This window comes from Mus musculus, chromosome 5 (assembly GCF_000001635.26).
Source record: "Mus musculus strain C57BL/6J chromosome 5, GRCm38.p6 C57BL/6J".
Taxonomy (NCBI): Eukaryota; Metazoa; Chordata; class Mammalia; order Rodentia; family Muridae; genus Mus; species Mus musculus.
Window position 1 is genome coordinate 137,156,384 of NC_000071.6, and position 6,000 is coordinate 137,162,383.

At 48.9% G+C, this 6,000-nt stretch overlaps 1 protein-coding gene and 1 long non-coding RNA gene across 4 annotated transcripts in view; one reads left to right on the plus strand and one right to left on the minus strand.

Moving 5' to 3' along the window:
• Muc3 (mucin 3, intestinal) overlaps nucleotides 1-6,000 on the minus strand; it is a 31,125-nt gene that overhangs the window by 21,460 nt on the left and 3,665 nt on the right. The gene's annotated exons all lie outside the window — the stretch shown is intronic.
• Gm40348 overlaps nucleotides 5,870-6,000 on the plus strand; it is a 10,692-nt gene continuing 10,561 nt past the window's right edge. Inside the window, exon 1 of one of the 2 annotated variants that reach the window (XR_868607.3) lies at nucleotides 5,870-5,943. This is a non-coding gene — a long non-coding RNA (predicted gene, 40348). The remainder of the gene's footprint in view (nucleotides 5,944-6,000) is intronic. The other variant, XR_868606.3, reaches the window with a different exon arrangement.

Sequence of the window (6,000 nt, forward strand, 5' to 3'; positions counted from 1 at the left end):
GACTCCCGGAGATACTGTGATGAGACTCAAGAAATGGATGCCCCAAAGTTTACAGTCGGAGCTTTGATAGCAGAGAATGTGTACTGGCTAATGTTATGACAACTTGACAGAAGCTAGAGTTCCTGGAGAAGAGGGAACCTCAGTTGAGAAAATGCCTCTATAATATCAGGCTATAGGCAAGCCTGTAGGGCATTTTCTTACTTAGAGACTGATGTGGGAGGGCACAACCCATTGTGAGTGGAGCCATCCCTAGGCTGGTGGTCCTGGGTTCTGTAAGAAAGCAGGCTAAGCAAGACATAGGGAGCAAGCCAGTAAGCAGCACCCCTCCATGGCCTCTGCATCAGCTCCTGCCTCCAGGTTCCTGCCCTGCTGGAGCTCCTGTCCTGACTTGCTTGAATGGTGGACAGTGGTTTGGAAGTGTAAGCTGAATCAGCTCTTTCCTTTCTTTGGTTATGGTGATCCATCACAGCAAGAGTAACCCTAACTAGGACGGAGAGATACACAGAGACCTCAGAGACCAGCCCTGGCTTCTCCTTTGGGATGATTAAACCCAGTATGGGTCAGTGGGTGACTCTGAAGAAAGTTCTTGAGGCCAGAGAGACTGTAAGAACAGATGAGAAGGGACAGGAACTGACTGTCAGACAGGGGACATTGCTGCTCCCCTGGGTCAGGCTGGAGAAGCCTGCAGCTCACAGGACACATGATGACTTTGTGATAGAGAGTGACAGCATGACATGGTGACTCAGACCTTTAGGGATCACACACAAATTGAGGTCTGTTCGTTTATATAACAAGTTCAATGTCGGGAGCGACCGTGTTTGAATGTTAACTGCCTTGTCAGCCATGAGTGCTTACTTACAAAGTCTTGGCCTTAGTGGAAAAGTACTAGCTTAGTTGAGATTTTTGTGGGAAAAGTTGAGGCCTCTAGGAAAGTACTACCCCCACCCCCCAGTTAAGAACAAAAAGCTATAGATCTTGTGGACAGGTACCTAGCAACCCACTCTGCTCTGTTCCTCCTGCTGAACTTTTTACCTAGCCAATATCCTGCTTTTGGGAACAGGTGCAGAAACAAAGCAATTCTGCATCATCCCCCTCCCCATATCCTGCTTCTATTGGGTATAAAACCTGCCTGGGAAAAATAAAATTTGTCAGCTTGATCAATCAAACTTGCTGTCTGATCTTTGTGTTTCTTGTCCCCCATTCTCTCCACAGGTGGTTCCCCAGAACCTGTTCGACTGTCCCTCGGATTGGGACAGTTCAAATCCAGCCTAGGCAATTTACTGAGACCCTATCTGAAAACAAAAATTAGAAGAGTTTGGGGAAGAGAATGTGGTGGAGGATATAACTCAGTGCCAGAGCCCCTGCCTAGAATCCCCCAGTGAGGGGCTGGGGTGTGGCTCAGCGGTAGAGTCCCTGCCTAGAATCCCCCAGTGAGGGCTGGGGGCATGGCTCAGTGGTAGAGCCCCTGCCTAGAATCCCCCAGTGAGGGGCTGGGGGCGTGGCTCAGTGGTAGAGTCCCTGCCTAGAATCCCCCAGTGAGGGGCTGGGGGCGTGGCTCAGTGGTAGAGTCCCTGCCTAGAATCCCCCAGTGAGGGGCTGGGGGCGTGGCTCAGTGGTAGAGCACCTGCCTAGAATCCCCCAGTGAGGGGGCTGGGGGCGTGGCTCAGTGGTAGAGTCCCTGCCTAGAATCCCCCAGTGAGGGGCTGGGGGTGTGGCTCAGTGGTAGAGCCCTGCCTAGAATCCCCCAGTGAGGGGGCTGGGGGCGTGGCTCAGTGGTAGAGCGCCTGCCTAGAATCCCCCAGTGAGGGGGCTGGGGGCGTGGCTCAGTGGTAGAACCCCTGCCTAGAATCCCCCAGTGAGGGGCTGGGGTGTGGCTCAGTGGTAGAGCCCCTGCCTAGAATCCCCCAGGAAGGGGCTGGGGCATGGCTCAGGGAGAAAGAGTGCTTGCCTAGTATGTACTAAGCTCTCCAGACTTCAATCTTCAGCACTGGACAAAAAAATTATTAGTTATGAAAATTCTTTTGGACAATTTTAAGCAGCATAATGCATGAGTAATTAGAATTCAAGAAAAGTAAGGAAACCAAAAGATATGTCAAAAATAATGTCTGTAAAATAACTCTAGGTTTACTTGTTCAAGAAGTTCACTTCTCTCCTAACACAAAATGCAGGAAGGAAATTGTCCAAAATGTTTCTATTCCATCCAAAATGAGGCAATTTCATACGCAGCTGTCTTCAGTACCTTTCACCACTTAGGCTAAATGAACAGATTTCTTGAAAGACAAACAATAAAAACTCACTCAAAAAGAAACAGATTAGGGGCCAGCAAGGTGGTTTATTAGGTAAAGATGATTGCCTCCAAGCCTTACAACCTGAGTTCTATCCCCTGCTGTCACAGCCCTTGGGAGGTGGAGGGTGGCACCTTAAGTTCATGGCCAACCTTGATTTCTTAGGGAGTCTAAGGCCAGGTGAGGTGCTCTAGGCCTGTCATCTGAGGGTCATGGGCTCACTGAGGTCTTTCAGTTCAAGGGATACTTTTGGACAGGTCAGAGGTAAGGGAGAAAAGCATCATGAGGGAGGGTGAGATGGCCCAGTGGCTCCCAGAAGTAGTTGGTTTTTATAACAGAGATGGACCAAAGGTCCAGGTCTACAACAGGTTTCTCTAGAACCACCCGGGTTGTCCCCGCCTGACACGCACAAGGGAGCAGGGTCAGGGATCAGGGATCAGGGTCGGAGACTCCTGTGCCATTCTCAGTAACCCTGACCTCACCATCTCCCAAGTAGTGGGAAGAGAGAGCTAAAGGAAGTTCCAGCTGGTGGGGCAAAGGGGATGGGCAGGTGGAGGAAAGAGAGTGGACCAGGCCAGGGACAGGCTGGGGGACACCACAAGACACACCAGGCTGTCAGTCTGTCCAGCAAGATCATTTCTATAGAGATCTTCATGTTGACTATGCTTTTTGGAGGGTGGTGTGTGTGTGTGTGTGTGTGTGTGTGCATGTGTGTGTATTATGAATATGTATGTGTTCATATATATATATATTTGTTGGTGTTTTTCGTTTTTTGAGACAAGACCACCCATTGGCCTAAACTAGCCAAGGTAGGCTAGGCTGACAGTCAGAGAGCCTCAGGGTCCTCGTGTCTCTGCCTCCCTGTTGTAAATGTGCACCACCAAGCCTGACTTTTTTTTTTTTTAAAGATGTTATCTACTTCTGTGTACGTGGCTGTGACTGTGGCTGAGTCAATGTGTGTCCAGGTACCCGAAGAGGCCAGAAGAGGGCGGTAGATCCCCTTGCAGCTGCAGTTACAGCTTTGTGAACCTCCGGATGGGGGCGCTCTTATCCACTACGATCGCCTCAGCCCCTGCCACGACTTTTTCTGTGGGTTCTGGGAGTCAAGCTTAGGTCATAGTGCCTACAAGACGAGCCCTTTGGGGCTCAGCAGTCTCTCGGGCCTTGCTTTGCTTTGTTTCTTCTGTTTTGGGCTCCCTTCCCCCCAATAAAAGTCACCATCTGTAATGAACTCACAAATAAAAACATCACACAGCCAGTTTTTGACCCAGGCAGGTGTTTCAGTGGTTTCTTTAAACTGGGTGAGTGTTTCCTCAAACACCCGTTAGGTCCTAATGTTGTGTATCTCAGTGAGCGTCTGTGCCCGTCAGAGCGGCCGTTCTGATGCCACAGAGCTTCACTTGGGGTTTACTCTTTGGCTGTCAGTTACATTTTTCTCTGCACTTCACACGAGTGCGCGCATACACACACACACACACACACACACACACACACGCATGCATGCACACACATAGTAACAGTTGAAACTGGAAAAATTAGCTTTTTAATATCATATCCACACTTAACAGCTGTTGATATATGTGCATATGTGCGTTATGGAATATTACTCAGCTGTAAAGAAAAATTCACGGAATTTTTAGGAAACTGAGTGGACTTGGATGATATAATAATGAGATAAGCAAGGCGATCAAAACTCAGAAATCTCTCTTTCTCTCTCTCCTTCTCTCCCCTCCCTTCCTCACTTGCAGGTCCTAGCCTATAATGCACACAGCGAATTATGTGGGCAGGTGTAAGCCCCTCTTTTGTTTGCTTCTGTTGGGCAGTCTATTTCTGTTTGCTGAGACCTCGTCTTACTAGGTAGGCTAGCGTGACCCCCCCCCAGTTCACTCCCTTCCTGCATCAGACTTCACAATGGTTCCAAGCCAGCCAATTCTGATCTTACGGTTAATTTTATTAGTTTATTTTTCACTTTGAATCTTGACCAAGTATTAAGGAATAGATTGCCCAGGCTGAGGCTAAAAGAGGATTTTAGAATTTAAGAGAGGCAGGAAAATGCCAAACAGACAAAGGACAAGACAATACATGAACCTGACAAAAATGACTGGAGTCCCTTCTGCTTCGTCCCCACAAGCTAACCTCCCCCAGTGTTATTTCTGGCCAGCAGCAATTATTACAATCTTTGTTACACTGATTTATTATCTATTTATCTATCCATCCATCTGTCTATGGGTGATCTTGTGTGCCACCACACATGGGTAGAAGGCAGAGGACAACTTTCAGGGGACAGTTCCCTCCTTCTACCATGTAGGACCCAGGGGTCGGATTTAGATCATCAGGCTTGACAAATGCTTTGACCTGCTGAGCCAGGTAAATTCTCAATAGCCCAGCAATTACTGTTTTAAGGAAAACCTTGAGTTGGGGGCTACAGCTCAATGGTAGAGCGCTTGGCTAGCTTGCATGAAGCTCTGAGTTGGAGCCCCAGTGCCACAGGAAGAAAGAAGGAAGGAAGGAAGGGAGGGAGAGACAGGAGGTGGTAGAAGGGGCCTAGGAAACGAGAGAAGAACCAAGACAGTCTACCTCATCGCCTGTCTCTCGCCATTCTTTTCCTGTTATTCTAATTGAAACCCTATCCCCAGCACCTCAGGAGACCTCTGACTGTTTTGTTCTATTTTTGCCAGCATGGGCAGCCATATTGACAATAGTCTTTGCAAGGTACCGTGTCCAAATGAGATCACACACAGATTCCTTAACCCAACACCACCAGTGTCCGTAGGAAGACCAGGACCCAAGACTGATGTAGGCACGTGGAGGATGCCGTGGGGTCTAAGGAAGCAGAGGTAGATGAGGGTCACGAAACGTCAACAGATTTGCCAGTAGCCATTAGAGTCTCGGGGACAGACCCTTGCAGTGTTTCCTTCTACATGAGTGAGGCGAGCTGACGAGCTGGCTCAGCAAATAAAAATGCTTGGCGCCTACCATGATGGCCGGAGTTGGATCCCTGGATCCCACATGATGGAATGACAGAGCTGAGTCTAATTCTGCAACAACAACCACCACCACCACAACAAAAGCTGAGCACCCTGCTTCATCCCTACTGCCAGAACTGTGAGAAGAGAAACCTGCCATTCTAAGCCTTCCAGGTTGTAGGTTGTTGCTATGGCAACCCTTTGAGCAGAACAGTGATAGAGATTAAGGGCAGGACGAGTGCCTGAGAACAGTGAAGGTGGTGGTCGAAGGCACTTGTGGTGGACAGGAAACTCTAGGCCTTAGTCACTGTCATCATGGGTGTGGGGACAAATACGGTAATCGTTAAGGCTAAACAGGGTTAGACCAGCCCAGAGGACATTGTGTTCCATTGACATCTCATATATCCAGATGTAGGAGCAAGATAAGAGGGCATCTTCCAGGCAGGGCATAGCTGAGGTAATGGAATTATTTCTGTAGCTACACCCTATCCTGCCATTTTCAAGGACAGTGGCCTTGAAGAGGCATGGTGTCCTGGGTCCCTGAGTTTGGGACACAGAAGGACCTAGATGCTAATGGAATCTGATCAGGTTCCTTCAACAGAGCAGAAAGAATTCTGAAGCCTCCCTTCCTTCTATAGAAGGGGAGGCTGAGGGGAGATGGATAGGTCATAGCATATGGGGTGGACCACGGGGTGAGAAAATAGTGGAAAGGAGATGAGGGAGAGGGAGAGGGAAAGGGGGAGAGAGAG